Raw genomic sequence first — 19,763 nt, 5'->3', positions numbered from 1 at the left:
AGATCACATGGCAGGACAGATCACATGGCAGGGCAGATTGACATGGCAGGACAGATGGACATGGCAGGACAGACAGACATGGCAGGACAGATGGACATGGCAGGACAGATCACATGGCAGGACAGATGGACATGGCAGGACAGATGGACATGGCAGGACAGACAGACATGGCAGGACAGATGGACATGGCAGGACAGACAGACATGGCAGGACAGACGGACATGGCAGGGCAGATGGACATGGCAGGGCAGATGGACATGGCAGGACAGATCACATGGCAGGACAGATGGACATGGCAGGGCAGATGGACATGGCAGGACATATGGACATGGCAGGACAGATCACATGGCAGGACAGATGGACAAGGCAAGGCAGATGGACATGGCAGGACAGATGGACAAGGCAAGGCAGATGGACATGGCAGGACAGATGGACAAGGCAGGACAGATGGACATGGCAGGGCAGATGGACATGGCAGGACAGATGGACATGGCAGGGCAGATCACATGGCAGGGCAGATCACATGGCAGGACAGATGGACATGGCAGGACAGATCACATGGAAGGACAGATGGACATGGCAGGACAGATGGACATGGCAGGGCAGATCACATGGCAGGGCAGATCACATGGCAGGGCAGATGGACATGGCAGGACAGATCACATGGCAGGACAGATCACATGGCAGGGCAGATGGACATGGCAGGACAGATCACATGGCAGGACAGATCACATGGCAGGACAGATCACATGGAAGGACAGATGGACATGGCAGGACAGATGGACATGGCAGGGCAGATCACATGGCAGGACAGATGGACATGGCAGGACAGATCACATGGCAGGACAGATGGACATGGCAGGACAGATCACATGGCAGGACAGATGGACATGGCAGGACAGACAGACATGGCAGGACAGATGGACATGGCAGGACAGATCACATGGCAGGACAGATGGACATGGCAGGACAGACAGACATGGCAGGACAGATGGACATGGCAGGACAGATCGACATGGCAGGACAGATGGACATGGCAGGACAGACAGACATGGCAGGGAAGACAGACATGGCAGGACAGATGGACATGGCAGGACAGATCACATGGCAGGACAGATGGACATGGCAGGACAGACAAACATGGCAGGACAGATGGACATGGCAGGGCAGATGGACATGGCAGGACAGACAGACATGGCAGGACAGATGGACATGGCAGGAAAGATAGACATGGATGGGCAGACAGACATGGCAGGACAGATGGACATGGCAGGACAGATCACATGGCAGGACAGATGGACATGGCAGGACAGATCACATGGCAGGACAGATGGACATGGCAGGGCAGATGGACATGGCAGGGCAGATGGACATGGCAGGACAGATCGACATGGCAGGGCAGACAGACATGGCAGGACAGATGGACATGGCAGGGCAGATGGACATGGCAGGACAGATCACATGGCAGGACAAATGGACATGGCAGGACAGACAGACATGGCAGGGCAGACAGACATGGCAGGACAGATGGACATGGTAGGACAGATGGACATGGCAGGGCAGATCGACATGGCAGGACAGATGGACATGGCAGGACAGATGGACATGGCAGGACAGACAGACATGGCAGGACAGATGGACATGGCAGGACAGATCACATGGAAGGACAGATGGACATGGCAGGACAGACAGACATGGCAGGACAGATGGACATGGCAGGACAGATCGACATGGCAGGACAGATGGACATGGCAGGACAGACAGACATGGCAGGGAAGACAGACATGGCAGGACGGATGGACATGGCAGGACAGATCACATGGCAGGACAGATGGACATGGCAGGACAGACAGACATGGCAGGACAGATGGACATGGCAGGACAGACAGACATGGCAGGACAGATGGACATGGCAGGACAGATGGACATGGCAGGGCAGACAGACATGGCAGGACAGATGGACATGGCTGGACAGATGGACATGGCAGGGCAGACAGACATGGCAGGACAGATGGACATGGCAGGACAGATGGACATGGCAGGGCAGATGGACATGGCAGGACAGACAGACATGGCAGGACAGATGGACATGGCAGGGTTGACAGACATGGCAGGACAGATGGACATGGCAGGACAGATCACATGGCAGGACAGATGGACATGGCAGGACAGATCACATGGCAGGACAGATGGACATTGGCAGGGCAGATCGACATGGCAGGACAGATGGACATGGCAGGGCAGATCACATGGCAGGAAAGATTGACATGGCAGGGCAGATCACATGGCAGGACAGATGGACATGGCAGGGCAGATGGACATCGCAGGACAGATGGACATGGCAGGACAGACAGACATAGCAGGACAGATGGACATGGCAGGACAGATCACATGGCAGGACAGATGGACATGGCAGGGCAGATTGACATGGCAGGACAGAAGGACATGGCAGGACAGACAGACATGGCAGGACAGATGGACATGGCAGGACAGATCACATGGCAGGACAGATGGACATGGCAGGACAGACAGACATGGCAGGACAGATGGACATGGCAGGACAGACAGACATGGCAGGACAGACAGACATGGCAGGACAGATGGACATGGCAGGACAGATCACATGGCAGGACAAATGGACATGGCAGGGCAGATGGACATGGCAGGACAGATCACATGGCAGGACAGATGGACATGGCAGGACAGATCACATGGCAGGACAGATGGACATGGCAGGACAGATCACATGGCAGGACAGATGGACATGGCAGGGCAGATGGACATGGCAGGACAGATGGACATGGCAGGACAGATCACATGGCAGGACAGATGGACATGGCAAGGCAGATGGACATGGCAGGACAGATGGACATGGCAGGGCAGATGGACATGGCAGGACAGATGGACATGGCAGGGCAGATCACATGGCAGGACAGATCACATGGCAGGACAGATGGACATGGCAGGACAGATCACATGGCAGGACAGATGGACATTGGCAGGGCAGATCGACATGGCAGGACAGATGGACATGGCAGGGCAGATCACATGGCAGGACAGATGGACATGGCAGGGCAGATCACATGGCAGGACAGATGGACATGGCAGGGCAGATGGACATGGCAGGGCAGATGGACATCGCAGGACAGATGGACATGGCAGGACAGACAGACATAGCAGGACAGATGGACATGGCAGGACAGATCACATGGCAGGACAGATGGACATGGCAGGGCAGATTGACATGGCAGGACAGAAGGACATGGCAGGACAGACAGACATGGCAGGACAGATGGACATGGCAGGACAGATCACATGGCAGGACAGATGGACATGGCAGGACAGATGGACATGGCAGGACAGACAGACATGGCAGGACAGATGGACATGGCAGGACAGACAGACATGGCAGGACAGACGGACATGGCAGGGCAGATGGACATGGCAGGACAGATCACATGGCAGGACAGATGGACATGGCAGGACAGATCACATGGCAGGACAGATGGACATGGCAGGACAGATCACATGGCAGGACAGATGGACATGGCAGGGCAGATGGACATGGCAGGACAGATGGACATGGCAGGACAGATCACATGGCAGGACAGATGGACATGGCAAGGCAGATGGACATGGCAGGACAGATGGACATGGCAGGGCAGATGGACATGGCAGGTTAGATGGACATGGCAGGGCAGATCACATGGCAGGACAGATCACATGGCAGGACAGATCACATGGCAGGACGGATGGACATGGCAGGGCAGATCACATGGCAGGACAGATGGACATGGCAGGGCAGATCACATGGCAGGACAGATGGACATGGCAGGGCAGATGGACATGGCAGGACAGATCACATGGCAGGACAGATGGACATGGCATGGCAGATCACATGGCAGGACAGATGGACATGGCAGGACAGATGGACATGGCAGGACAGATGGACATGGCAGGACAGATCACATGGCAGGACAGATGGACATGGCAGGACAGATCACATGGCAGGACAGATGGACATGGCAGGACAGATGGACATGGCAGGACAGATGGACATGGCAGGACAGATGGACATGGCAGGGCAGACGGACATGGCAGGACAGATGGACATGGCAGGGCAGACATACATGGCAGGACAGATGGACATGGCAGGACAGATGGACATGGCAGGGCAGATGGACATGGCAGGACAGATGGACATGGCAGGACAGATCGACATGGCAGGACAGATCACATGGCAGGACAGATGGACATGGCAGGGCAGATGGACATGGCAGGACAGATGGACATGGCAGGACAGATCACATGGCAGGACAGATGGACATGGCAGGGCAGACAGACATGGCAGGACAGATGGACATGGCAGGGCAGATGGACATGGAAGGACAGATGGACATGGCAGGACAGATCACATGGCAGGACAGATGGACATGGCAGGGCAGATGGACATGGCAGGACAGATGGACATGGCAGGGCAGATGGACATGGCAGGACAGATCACATTGCAGGACAGATGGACATGGCAGGACAGACGGACATGGCAGGACAGATGGACATGGCATGGCAGATCACATGGAAGGACAGATGGACATGGCAGGACAGATCACATGGCAGGACAGATGGACATGGCAGGACAGATGGACATGGCAGGACAGATCACATGGCAGGACAGATGGACATGGCAGGACAGATGGACATGGCAGGACAGATCACATGGCAGGACAGATGGACATGGCAGGACAGATGGACATGGCAGGACAGATGGACATGGCAGGACAGACAGACATGGCAGGACAGATGGACATGGCAGGACAGACAGACATGGCAGGACAGATGGACATGGCAGGAAAGATCGACATGGCAGGACAGATGGACATGGCAGGACAGATCACATGGCAGGACAGATGGACATGGCAGGACAGAAAGACATGGCAGGACAGAATGACATGGCAGGACAGATGGACATGGCAGGGCAGATGGACATGGCAGTACAGATGGACATGGCAGGACAGACAGACATGGCAGGACAGATGGACATGGCAGGACAGATCACATGGCAGGACAGATGGACATGGCAGGACAGATCACATGGCAGGACAGATGGACATGGCAGGGCAGATCGACATGGCAGGACAGATGGACATGGCAGGACAGATGGACATGGCAGGACAGATCGACATGGCAGGACAGATCACATTGCAGGACAGATGGACATGGCAGGACAGACAGACATGGCAGGGCAGACGGACATGGAAGGACAGATGGACATGGCAGGGCAGATCACATGGCAGGACAGATCGACATGGCAGGACAGATCACATGGCAGGACAGATGGACATGGCAGGGCAGACGGACATGGCAGGACAGATGGACATGGCAGGACAGATCACATGGCAGGACAGATGGACATGGCAGGGCAGACAGACATGTCAGGACAGATGGACATGGCAGGACAGATGGACATGGCAGGGCAGATGGACATGGCAGGACAGATGGACATGGCAGGAAAGACAGACATGGCAGGACAGATGGACATGGCAGGACAGATGGACATGGCAGGACAGATAGACATGGCAGGGCAGATGGACATGGCAGGACAGATCACATGGCAGGACAGATGGACATGGCAGGACAGATCGACATGGCAGGACAGATCACATGGCAGGACAGATGGACATGGCAGGACAGATGGACATGGCAGGGCAGATGGACATGGCAGGACAGATCACATGGCAGGACAGATGGACATGGCAGGACAGACAGACATGGCAGGACAGATGGACATGGCAGGACAGACAGACATGGCAGGACAGATGGACATGGCAGGACAGACAGACAGACATGGCAGGACAGACGTACATGGCAGGACAGATGGACATGGCAGGACAGATCACATGGCAGGACAGATGGACATGGCAGGGCAGATGAACATGGCAGGACAGATCACATGGCAGGACAGATGGACATGGCAGGACAGATCACATGGCAGGACAGATGGACATGGCAGGACAGATCACATGGCAGGACAGATGGACATGGCAGGACAGATGGACATGGCAGGACAGACAGACATGGCAGGACAGATGTACATGGCAGGACACATCACATGGCAGGACAGATGGACATGGCAGGACAGACAGACATGGCAGGACAGATCGACATGGCAGGACAGATCGACATGGCAGGACAGATGGACATGGCAGGACAGACAGACATGGCAGGGAAGACAGACATGGCAGGACAGATGGACATAGCAGGACAGATCACATGGCAGGACAGATGGACATGGCAGGACAGACAAACATGGCAGGACAGATGGACATGGCAGGACAGATGGACATGGCAGGGCAGATGGACATGGCAGGACAGATGGACATGGCAGGACAGACAGACATGGCAGGACAGATGGACATGGCAGGACAGATAGACATGGCAGGGCAGACAGACATGGCAGGGCAGATGGACATGGCAGGACAGATCACATGGCAGGACAGATGGACATGGCAGGACAGACAGACATGGCAGGGCAGACAGACATGGCAGGACAGATGGACATGGCAGGGCAGACAGACATGGCAGGGCAGACAGACATGGCAGGACAGATGGACATGGCAGGACAGATGGACATGGCAGGGCAGACGGACATGGCAGGACAGATGGACATGGCAGGGCAGACATACATGGCAGGACAGATGGACATGGCAGGACAGATGGACATGGCAGGGCAGATGGACATGGCAGGACAGATGGACATGGCAGGACAGATCGACATGGCAGGACAGATCACATGGCAGGACAGATGGACATGGCAGGGCAGATGGACATGGCAGGACAGATGGACATGGCAGGACAGATCACATGGCAGGACAGATGGACATGGCAGGGCAGACAGACATGGCAGGACAGATGGACATGGCAGGGCAGATGGACATGGAAGGACAGATGGACATGGCAGGACAGATCACATGGCAGGACAGATGGACATGGCAGGGCAGATGGACATGGCAGGACAGATGGACATGGCAGGGAAGATGGACATGGCAGGACAGATCACATTGCAGGACAGATGGACATGGCAGGACAGATGGACATGGCATGGCAGATCACATGGAAGGACAGATGGACATGGCAGGACAGATCACATGGCAGGACAGATGGACATGGCAGGACAGATGGACATGGCAGGACAGATCACATGGCAGGACAGATGGACATGGCAGGACAGATGGACATGGCAGGACAGATCACATGGCAGGACAGATGGACATGGCAGGACAGATGGACATGGCAGGACAGATGGACATGGCAGGACAGACAGACATGGCAGGACAGATGGACATGGCAGGACAGACAGACATGGCAGGACAGATGGACATGGCAGGAAAGATCGACATGGCAGGACAGATGGACATGGCAGGACAGATCACATGGCAGGACAGATGGACATGGCAGGACAGAAAGACATGGCAGGACAGAATGACATGGCAGGAAAGATGGACATGGCAGGGCAGATGGACATGGCAGGACAGATGGACATGGCAGGACAGACAGACATGGCAGGACAGATGGACATGGCAGGACAGATCACATGGCAGGACAGATGGACATGGCAGGACAGATCACATGGCAGGACAGATGGACATGGCAGGGCAGATCGACATGGCAGGACAGATGGACATGGCAGGGCAGATCGACATGGCAGGACAGATCACATGGCAGGACAGATCGACATGGCAGGACAGATCACATTGCAGGACAGATGGACATGGCAGGACAGACAGACATGGCAGGGCAGACGGACATGGAAGGACAGATGGACATGGCAGGGCAGATCACATGGCAGGACAGATCGACATGGCAGGACAGATCACATGGCAGGACAGATGGACATGGCAGGGCAGACGGACATGGCAGGGCAGACGGACATGGAAGGACAGATGGACATGGCAGGGCAGATCACATGGCAGGACAGATCGACATGGCAGGACAGATCACATGGCAGGACAGATGGACATGGCAGGACAGATGGACATGGCAGGACAGATAGACATGGCAGGGCAGATGGACATGGCAGGACAGATCACATGGCAGGACAGATGGACATGGCAGGACAGATCGACATGGCAGGACAGATCACATGGCAGGACAGATGGACATGGCAGGACAGATGGACATGGCAGGGCAGATGGACATGGCAGGACAGATCACATGGCAGGACAGATGGACATGGCAGGACAGATGGACATGGCAGGACAGACAGACATGGCAGGACAGATGGACATGGCAGGACAGACAGACATGGCAGGACAGATGGACATGGCAGGACAGACAGACAGACATGGCAGGACAGACGTACATGGCAGGACAGATGGACATGGCAGGGCAGATGGACATGGCAGGACAGATCACATGGCAGGACAGATGGACATGGCAGGGCAGATGAACATGGCAGGACAGATCACATGGCAGGACAGATGGACATGGCAGGACAGATCACATGGCAGGACAGATGGACATGGCAGGACAGATCACATGGCAGGACAGATGGACATGGCAGGACAGATGGACATGGCAGGACAGACAGACATGGCAGGACAGATGTACATGGCAGGACACATCACATGGCAGGACAGATGGACATGGCAGGACAGACAGACATGGCAGGACAGATCGACATGGCAGGACAGATCGACATGGCAGGACAGATGGACATGGCAGGACAGACAGACATGGCAGGGAAGACAGACATGGCAGGACAGATGGACATAGCAGGACAGATCACATGGCAGGACAGATGGACATGGCAGGACAGACAAACATGGCAGGACAGATGGACATGGCAGGACAGATGGACATGGCAGGGCAGATGGACATGGCAGGACAGATGGACATGGCAGGACAGACAGACATGGCAGGACAGATGGACATGGCAGGACAGATAGACATGGCAGGGCAGACAGACATGGCAGGACAGATGGACATGGCAGGACAGATCACATGGCAGGACAGATGGACATGGCAGGACAGATCACATGGCAGGACAGATGGACATGGCAGGGCAGATGGACATGGCAGGACAGATCGACATGGCAGGGCAGACAGACATGGCAGGACAGATGGACATGGCAGGACAGATCGACATGGCAGGGCAGACAGACATGGCAGGACAGATCGACATGGCAGGGCAGATGGACATGGCAGGACAGATCACATGGCAGGACAGATCGACATGGCAGGACAGATCACATGGCAGGACAGATGGACATGGCAGGACAGACAGACATGGCAGGGCAGACAGACATGGCAGGACAGATGGACATGGCAGGACAGATCACATGGCAGGACAGATGGACATGGCAGGACAGATCACATGGCAGGACAGATGGACATGGCAGGGCAGATGGACATGGCAGGACAGATGGACATGGCAGGGCAGACAGACATGGCAGGACAGACAGACATGGCAGGACAGATCGACATGGCAGGGCAGATCGACATGGCAGGACAGATCACATGGCAGGACAGATCGACATGGCAGGACAGATCACATGGCAGGACAGATGGACATGGCAGGACAGACAGACATGGCAGGGCAGACAGACATGGCAGGACAGATGGACATGGCAGGACAGATGGACATGGCAGGGCAGACAGACATGGCAGGACAGATGGACATGGCAGGGCAGACATACATGGCAGGACAGATGGACATGGCAGGGCAGATGGACATGGCAGGACAGATGGACATGGCAGGGCAGACAGACATGGCAGGACAGATGGACATGGCAGGGCAGACATACATGGCAGGACAGATGGACATGGCAGGACAGATGGACATGGCAGGGCAGACAGACATGGCAGGACAGATGGACATGGCAGGACAGATCACATGGCAGGACAGATGGACATGGCAGGACACATGGACATGGCAGGGCAGATGGACATGGCAGAACAGATGGACATGGCAGGGCAGATGGACATGGCAGGACAGATGGACATGGCAGGACAGATGGACATGGCAGGACAGATCACATGGCAGGACAGATGGACATGGCAGGGCAGATGGTCATGGCAGGACAGATGGACATGGCAGGACAGATGGACATGGCAGGGCTGATGGACATGGCAGGGCAGATCACATGGCAGGACAAATGCACATGGCAGGGCAGATGGACATGGCAGGACAGATCACATGGCAGGACAGATGGACATGGCAGGGCAGATGGACATGGCAGGACAGATCACATGGCAGGACAGATGGACATGGCAGGACAGACAGACATGGCAGGGCAGACGGACATGACAGGACAGATGGACATGGCAGGACAGATCGACATGGCAGGACAGATCACATGGCAGGACAGATGGACATGGCAGGGCAGATGGACATGGCAGGACAGATGGACATGGCAGGACAGACAGACATGGCAGGACAGATGGACATGGCAGGACAGATCACATGGCAGGACAGATGGACATGGCAGGACAGATCACATGGCAGGAAAGATGGACATGGCAGGACAGATCACATGGCAGGACAGATGGACATGGCAGGGCAGATGGACATGGCAGGACAGATGGACATGGCAGGACAGACAGACATGGCAGGACAGATGGACATGGCAGGACAGATCACATGGAAGGACAGATGGACATGGCAGGACAGACAGACATGGCAGGGAAGACAGACATGGCAGGACAGATGGACATGGCAGGACAGATCACATGGCAGGACAGATGGACATGGCAGGACAGACAGACATGGCAGGACAGAATGACATGGCAGGACAGATGGACATGGCAGGACAGACAGACATGGCAGGACAGATGGACATGGCAGGACAGACAGACATGGCAGGACAGATGGACATGGCAGGACAGATGGACATGGCAGGGCAGACAGACATGGCAGGACAGATGGACATGGCAGGACAGATCACATGGCAGGACAGATGGACATGGCAGGACAGATCACATGGCAGGACAGATGGACATGGCAGGGCAGATCGACATGGCAGGACAGATCACATGGCAGGACAGATCACATGGCAGGACAGATGGACATGGCAGGGCAGATCGACATGGCAGGACAGATCACATGGCAGGACAGATCGACATGGCAGGACAGATCACATTGCAGGACAGATGGACATGGCAGGACAGACAGACAAGGCAGGGCAGACGGACATGACAGGACAGATCGACATGGCAGGACAGATCGACATGGCAGGACAGATCACATGGCAGGACAGATGGACATGGCAGGGCAGATGGACATGGCAGGACAGATGGACATGGCAGGACAGATCACATGGCAGGACAGATGGACATGGCAGGGCAGATGGACATGGCATGGCAGATCACATGGCAGGACAGATGGACATGGCAGGACAGATGGACATGGCAGGACAGATCACATGGCAGGACAGATGGACATGGCAGGACAGATCACATGGCAGGACAGATGGACATGGCAGGGCAGATGGACATGGCAGGACAGATGGACATGGCATGGCAGATCACATGGCAGGACAGATGGACATGGCAGGACAGATGGACATGGCAGGACAGATCACATGGCACGACAGATGGACATGGCAGGACAGATGGACATGGCAGGACAGATCACATGGCAGGACAGATGGACATGGCAGGACAGATCACATGGCAGGACAGATGGACATGGCAGGACAGACAGACATGGCAGGACAGATGGACATGGCAGGACAGACAGACATGGCAGGACAGATGGACATGGCAGGACAGATCACATGGCAGGACAGATGGACATGGCAGGACAGACAGACATGGCAGGACAGATGGACATGGCAGGACAGATGGACATGGCAGGACAGATGGACATGGCAGGACAGACAGACATGGCAGGACAGACAGACATGGCAGGACAGATGGACATGGCAGGACAGACAGACATGGCAGGGAAGACAGACATGGCAGGACAGATGGACATGGCAGGACAGATCACATGGCAGGACAGATGGACATGGCAGGACAGACAAACATGGCAGGACAGATGGACATGGCAGGGCAGATGGACATGGCAGGACAGATCACATGGCAGGACAGATGGACATGGCAGGGCAGATGAACATGGCAGGACAGATCACATGGCAGGACAGATGGACATGGCAGGACAGATCACATGGCAGGACAGATGGACATGGCAGGACAGATCACATGGCAGGACAGATGGACATGGCAGGACAGATGGACATGGCAGGACAGATGTACATGGCAGGACACATCACATGGCAGGACAGATGGACATGGCAGGACAGACAGACATGGCAGGACAGATCGACATGGCAGGACAGATCGACATGGCAGGACAGATGGACATGGCAGGACAGACAGACATGGCAGGGAAGACAGACATGGCAGGACAGATGGACATAGCAGGACAGATCACATGGCAGGACAGATGGACATGGCAGGACAGACAAACATGGCAGGACAGATGGACATGGCAGGACAGATGGACATGGCAGGGCAGATGGACATGGCAGGACAGATGGACATGGCAGGACAGACAGACATGGCAGGACAGATGGACATGGCAGGACAGATAGACATGGCAGGGCAGACAGACGTGGCAGGACAGATGGACATGGCAGGACAGATCACATGGCAGGACAGATGGACATGGCAGGACAGATCACATGGCAGGACAGATGGACATGGCAGGGCAGATGGACATGGCAGGACAGATCGACATGGCAGGGCAGACAGACATGGCAGGACAGATGGACATGGCAGGACAGATCGACATGGCAGGGCAGACAGACATGGCAGGACAGATCGACATGGCAGGGCAGATGGACATGGCAGGACAGATCACATGGCAGGACAGATCGACATGGCAGGACAGATCACATGGCAGGACAGATGGACATGGCAGGACAGACAGACATGGCAGGGCAGACAGACATGGCAGGACAGATGGACATGGCAGGACAGATCACATGGCAGGACAGATGGACATGGCAGGACAGATCACATGGCAGGACAGATGGACATGGCAGGGCAGATGGACATGGCAGGACAGATCGACATGGCAGGGCAGACAGACATGGCAGGACAGACAGACATGGCAGGACAGATCGACATGGCAGGGCAGATCGACATGGCAGGACAGATCACATGGCAGGACAGATCGACATGGCAGGACAGATCACATGGCAGGACAGATGGACATGGCAGGACAGACAGACATGGCAGGGCAGACAGACATGGCAGGACAGATGGACATGGCAGGACAGATGGACATGGCAGGGCAGACAGACATGGCAGGACAGATGGACATGGCAGGGCAGACATACATGGCAGGACAGATGGACATGGCAGGGCAGATGGACATGGCAGGACAGATGGACATGGCAGGGCAGACAGACATGGCAGGACAGATGGACATGGCAGGGCAGACATACATGGCAGGACAGATGGACATGGCAGGACAGATGGACATGGCAGGGCAGACAGACATGGCAGGACAGATGGACATGGCAGGACAGATCACATGGCAGGACAGATGGACATGGCAGGACACATGGACATGGCAGGGCAGATGGACATGGCAGAACAGATGGACATGGCAGGGCAGATGGACATGGCAGGACAGATGGACATGGCAGGACAGATGGACATGGCAGGACAGATGGACATGGCAGGACAGATCACATGGCAGGACAGATGGACATGGCAGGGCAGATGGTCATGGCAGGACAGATCACATGGCAGGACAAATGCACATGGCAGGGCACATGGACATGGCAGAACAGATGGACATGGCAGGACAGATGGACATGGCAGGACAGATGGACATGGCAGGGCTGATGGACATGGCAGGGCAGATCACATGGCAGGACAAATGCACATGGCAGGGCAGATGGACATGGCAGGACAGATCACATGGCAGGACAGATGGACATGGCAGGGCAGATGGACATGGCAGGACAGATCACATGGCAGGACAGATGGACATGGCAGGACAGACAGACATGGCAGGGCAGACGGACATGACAGGACAGATGGACATGGCAGGACAGATCGACATGGCAGGACAGATCACATGGCAGGACAGATCGACATGGCAGGGCAGATGGACATGGCAGGACAGATGGACATGGCAGGACAGACAGACATGGCAGGACAGATGGACATGGCAGGACAGATCACATGGCAGGACAGATGGACATGGCAGGACAGATCACATGGCAGGAAAGATGGACATGGCAGGACAGATCACATGGCAGGACAGATGGACATGGCAGGGCAGATGGACATGGCAGGACAGATGGACATGGCAGGACAGACAGACATGGCAGGACAGATGGACATGGCAGGACAGATCACATGGAAGGACAGATGGACATGGCAGGACAGACAGACATGGCAGGGAAGACAGACATGGCAGGACAGATGGACATGGCAGGACAGATCACATGGCAGGACAGATGGACATGGCAGGACAGACAGACATGGCAGGACAGAATGACATGGCAGGACAGATGGACATGGCAGGACAGACAGACATGGCAGGACAGATGGACATGGCAGGACAGACAGACATGGCAGGACAGATGGACATGGCAGGACAGATGGACATGGCAGGGCAGACAGACATGGCAGGACAGATGGACATGGCAGGACAGATCACATGGCAGGACAGATGGACATGGCAGGACAGATCACATGGCAGGACAGATGGACATGGCAGGGCAGATCGACATGGCAGGACAGATCACATGGCAGGACAGATCACATGGCAGGACAGATGGACATGGCAGGGCAGATCGACATGGCAGGACAGATCACATGGCAGGACAGATCGACATGGCAGGACAGATCACATTGCAGGACAGATGGACATGGCAGGACAGACAGACAAGGCAGGGCAGACGGACATGACAGGACAGATCGACATGGCAGGACAGATCGACATGGCAGGACAGATCACATGGCAGGACAGATGGACATGGCAGGGCAGATGGACATGGCAGGACAGATGGACATGGCAGGACAGATCACATGGCAGGACAGATGGACATGGCAGGGCAGATGGACATGGCATGGCAGATCACATGGCAGGACAGATGGACATGGCAGGACAGATCACATGGCAGGACAGATGGACATGGCAGGACAGATCACATGGCAGGACAGATGGACATGGCAGGGCAGATGGACATGGCAGGACAGATGGACATGGCATGGCAGATCACATGGCAGGACAGATGGACATGGCAGGACAGATGGACATGGCAGGACAGATCACATGGCACGACAGATGGACATGGCAGGACAGATGGACATGGCAGGACAGATCACATGGCAGGACAGATGGACATGGCAGGACAGATCACATGGCAGGACAGATGGACATGGCAGGACAGACAGACATGGCAGGACAGATGGACATGGCAGGACAGATCACATGGCAGGACAGATGGACATGGCAGGACAGATGGACATGGCAGGACAGATGGACATGGCAGGACAGATGGACATGGCAGGACAGACAGACATGGCAGGACAGACAGACATGGCAGGACAGATGGACATGGCAGGACAGACAGACATGGCAGGGAAGACAGACATGGCAGGACAGATGGACATGGCAGGACAGATCACATGGCAGGACAGATGGACATGGCAGGACAGACAAACATGGCAGGACAGATGGACATGGCAGGACAGATGGACATGGCAGGGCAGATGGACATGGCAGGACAGATGGACATGGCAGGACAGATAGACATGGCAGGGCAGACAGACATGGCAGGACAGATGGACATGGCAGGACAGATCACATGGCAGGACAGATGGACATGGCAGGACAGATGGACATGGCAGGACAGATCACATTGCAGGGCAGATGGACATGGCAGGGCAGACAGACATGGCAGGACAGATGGACATGGCAGGACAGATCGACATGGCAGGACAGATCACATGGCAGGACAGATGGACATGGCAGGACAGATCACATGGCAGGACAGATGGACATGACAGGACAGATCACATGGCAGGACAGATGGACATGGCAGGACAGATCGACATGGCAGGACAGATCACATGGCAGGACAGATGGACATGGCAGGACAGATCACATGGCAGGACAGATGGACATGGCAGGACAGATCACATGGCAGGACAGATGGACATGGCAGGACAGATCACATGGCAGGACAGATGGACATGGCAGGACAGACAGACATGGCAGGACAGATCACATGGCAGGACAGATGGACATGGCAGGACAGATCGACATGGCAGGGCAGATGGACATGGCAGGACAGATGGACATGGCAGGACAGATCACATGGCAGGACAGATGGACATGGCAGGGCAGATGGACATGGCAGGACAGATGGACATGGCAGGACAGATCACATGGCTTGACAGATGGACATGGCAGGACAGATCACATGGCAGGACAGATGGAAATAGCAGGGCAGATGGACATCGCAGGACAGATCGACATGGCAGGACAGATGGACATGGCAGGACAGATGGACATGGCAGGGCAGATGGACATGGCAGGACAGATGGACATGGCAGGACAGATCACATGGCAGGACAGATGGACATGGCAGGGCAGATGGACATGGCAGGACAGATCACATGGCAGGACAGATGGACATGGCAGGACAGATCACATGGCAGGACAGATGGACATGGCAGGACAGATGGACATGGCAGGACAGACGGACATGGCAGGACAGATGGACATGGCAGGACAGACGGACATGGCAGGACAGACAGACATGGCAGGGCAGACGGACATGGCAGGACAGATGGACATGGCAGGACAGACGGACATGGCAGGACAGATGGACATGGCAGGGAAGACGGACATGGTAGGACAGACGGACATGGCAGGACAGATGGACATGGCAGGGCAGATGGACATGGCAGGACAGATGGACATGGCAGGACAGATCACATGGCAGGACAGATAGACATGGCAGGGCAGATGGACATGGCAGGACAGATGGACATGGCAGGACAGATCACATGGCAGGACAGATGGACATGGCAGGACAGATGGACATGGCAGGACAGATGGACACGGCCGACAATGGCAGGACATGGCCAACTTTAAAAAAACAAGAAAGCTGTGTTAATGACAATTAGCCAGTCAGCTAACATTTATCAAACACTAGCTAGCAGGACAAATAAACCTAAAAAAAAAAGTGTTTCACCTCCACCTGTCCAGCCCACATCAATAATTTGCTTTTTGTAAAAGGTTAATTATTTGTTGGCAACAAATATGACCTTTATTCTTATCCCATTTTTCTTCAGTTTTCTTTTTTCTGGAGAGGACAGGAAAGACAGATCAACATGGACAGCTGCTTTTTTTCAAGAAGATCTGCAGAAAAAGGGGAAATATGTTAGTGGTGACAATGGTGTAATGGCATATTAAATATAACTATTTAAAGGGGTGCTATGATGGTATTTGGAGTTTTCTGAGCTTTCTACAGTGTTACAGTGTTGAATCCTCATCAGACATGTGAACGACACTGTTTTTTATCACCTAAACGCAGGTTTGAATTTGAGTTTGAGTTCCAGCACGCTCTCCGTTCGGTTTCCATGGCGATGAAAAACACGTGGTTTTAGAGAGTTTTTTCTACGTGGAAATCCTTGTGACGTCCCGGGGGATAAGGTTCGGTGATTGGTTACCTTCTACTGGTTAACAAGGGCATGTACAATCCAAGCCCTTCTGGGCTCAGAAATAAAAATGAATTAACCTGAAATGCACAGAATAGTTCCACTTTAAAATCATGTATCAAACCCCCTCTTTTGTGCACAGGCCAGTGTGACCACTCATTCTATTTCCAAGTAGCCCAGAAACACCTTTTCGAACGAGCGACATGACTTCTCATTCATTTACCCCAAAAATCCATCAAAAGTATTCCTTGTTGTCACACAGTTTCAGCTGCTCAGTGTCAGGAAGGATTCATGAAACTGCCAAACTGACTGGTGAGTGACAACTTTGCATTTTGAGTAACTATTCCTCATTCCATCCCATGCAATAAGGAATCTGTGGACTGAGTAGAGGTTTACTGCAATGACAACAGCTTCCTTGAGCAGGTATTATGGTCACACAAGCAGCATGCATAAATGAAAAATTAAATTCAGTATGAGGCAAACACTGTTTTAGTTTTTTTTTTTTTGTTGTTTTTTTTTTTAGGAATATTTATTTAAACAATACATTTTTAATATAAGTTTGACCATATTTTATATCAAATAAAAAATGGCAAATCTTACTCTTTCACACTTCAAAACTAATAATATTAGCTCAAATTGCACTGTTGTACAATTGAAACAATTACTGGTATTTGGTTTTTAAAAGCTGAACTGAGCACAATGTGAAAAAGTGCACATATGCAATGCTCTTTACCATTGTTACTTCTGATATATTCACAGAAGTTACTCAAGCTAGCAATCTACCTAAACAACCAAGTTTTGTTTTTGTATCCCAACCAGGGATTCTTGGATTTAAAATCTTTTTGTCTGGCAGTCCACTGGTCTGGACAGTCAGCATTGGTGTCTAAAAAAAACAACAAAAGTAACTAAATTACATGCTGTCAAGGTAAAGATGGAAACAATGACAAAAACCAATTAAAAAAACGTGTAAAGTTGTTTTCCATTTAATTTTGATTTCCATTTTGATTGTCTTATGGCAGCAAACTGTCGTAGCTCTGACTTGCTATCTTGACTTTTTAAAAGTACAAAGTTTTCTCACATAGATATTAGCTCAAATTATTATTTTTTTTCTTTCTGATGATTTTATGCCGGATTTTATGCCGATTTGGAGGGTGTGCTGCCAGGAAGATTTTTCAGCATAATTTTTGGTTCTTTCAAAGACTTATGATGAGTCTCCATGGCACGAAAGACTTGTTTACAATCGGGATCAACTTATTAAACCCCCCAAAATCAGGATTATCAGCAAAACAACACATCAAATCCCAATGGAGTTTAAAAGAAAGAGAAGAGGATGCAGAGCGGGAGTGAGACAGAGGGAAAAGCGATGGAGATTTAAACCATTTCTCACTACAACACAACAGGAAGTGGACTACATTAAACAGGAAGTGAACTACAATGCAACAGGAAGTGGACTGCATTGACCAGGAAGTGGACTACATTAAACAGAAAGCGGACTACATTAAACAGGGAGTGGACTACATTAAACAACAGGAAGTGGACTACATTAAACAGGAAGTGGATTACATTAAACAGGAAGTGGACTACAAGGCAACAGAAAGTGGACTACATTAAACAGGAAGTGGACCACATTAAACAGGAAGCGGACTACAACGTAACAGGAAGTGGACTACATTAAACAGGAAGTGGACTACATTAAACAGGAAGTGGATTATATTAAACAGGAAGTGGACTAAATTAAACGGGAAGTGGACTACATTAAAGTGGAAGTGAACTACAATAAACAGGAAGTGGACTACATTAGACAGGAAGTATACTACTTTAACAGGAAGTGCACTACAATGTAACAGGAAGTGGACTATATTAAACTGGAAGTGGATGACATGAAACAGGAAGTGGACTACATGAAACAGGAAATGAACTACATTAAACAGGAAGTGGACTACATTAAACAGGAAGTGCACTACAATGTAACAGGTAGTGGACTACATTAAACAGGAATTGGAATAAATAACCTGCTGAGGATGTCATGACAAGTTTCAGATCATTTCATTCAGCCTTCTAGTCCTTTG

This window comes from Telmatherina bonti, assembly GCF_933228915.1.
Source record: "Telmatherina bonti genome assembly, chromosome: 13".
Lineage (NCBI taxonomy): Eukaryota > Metazoa > Chordata > Actinopteri > Atheriniformes > Telmatherinidae > Telmatherina > Telmatherina bonti.
This window is presented reverse-complemented; position numbering follows the sequence as displayed.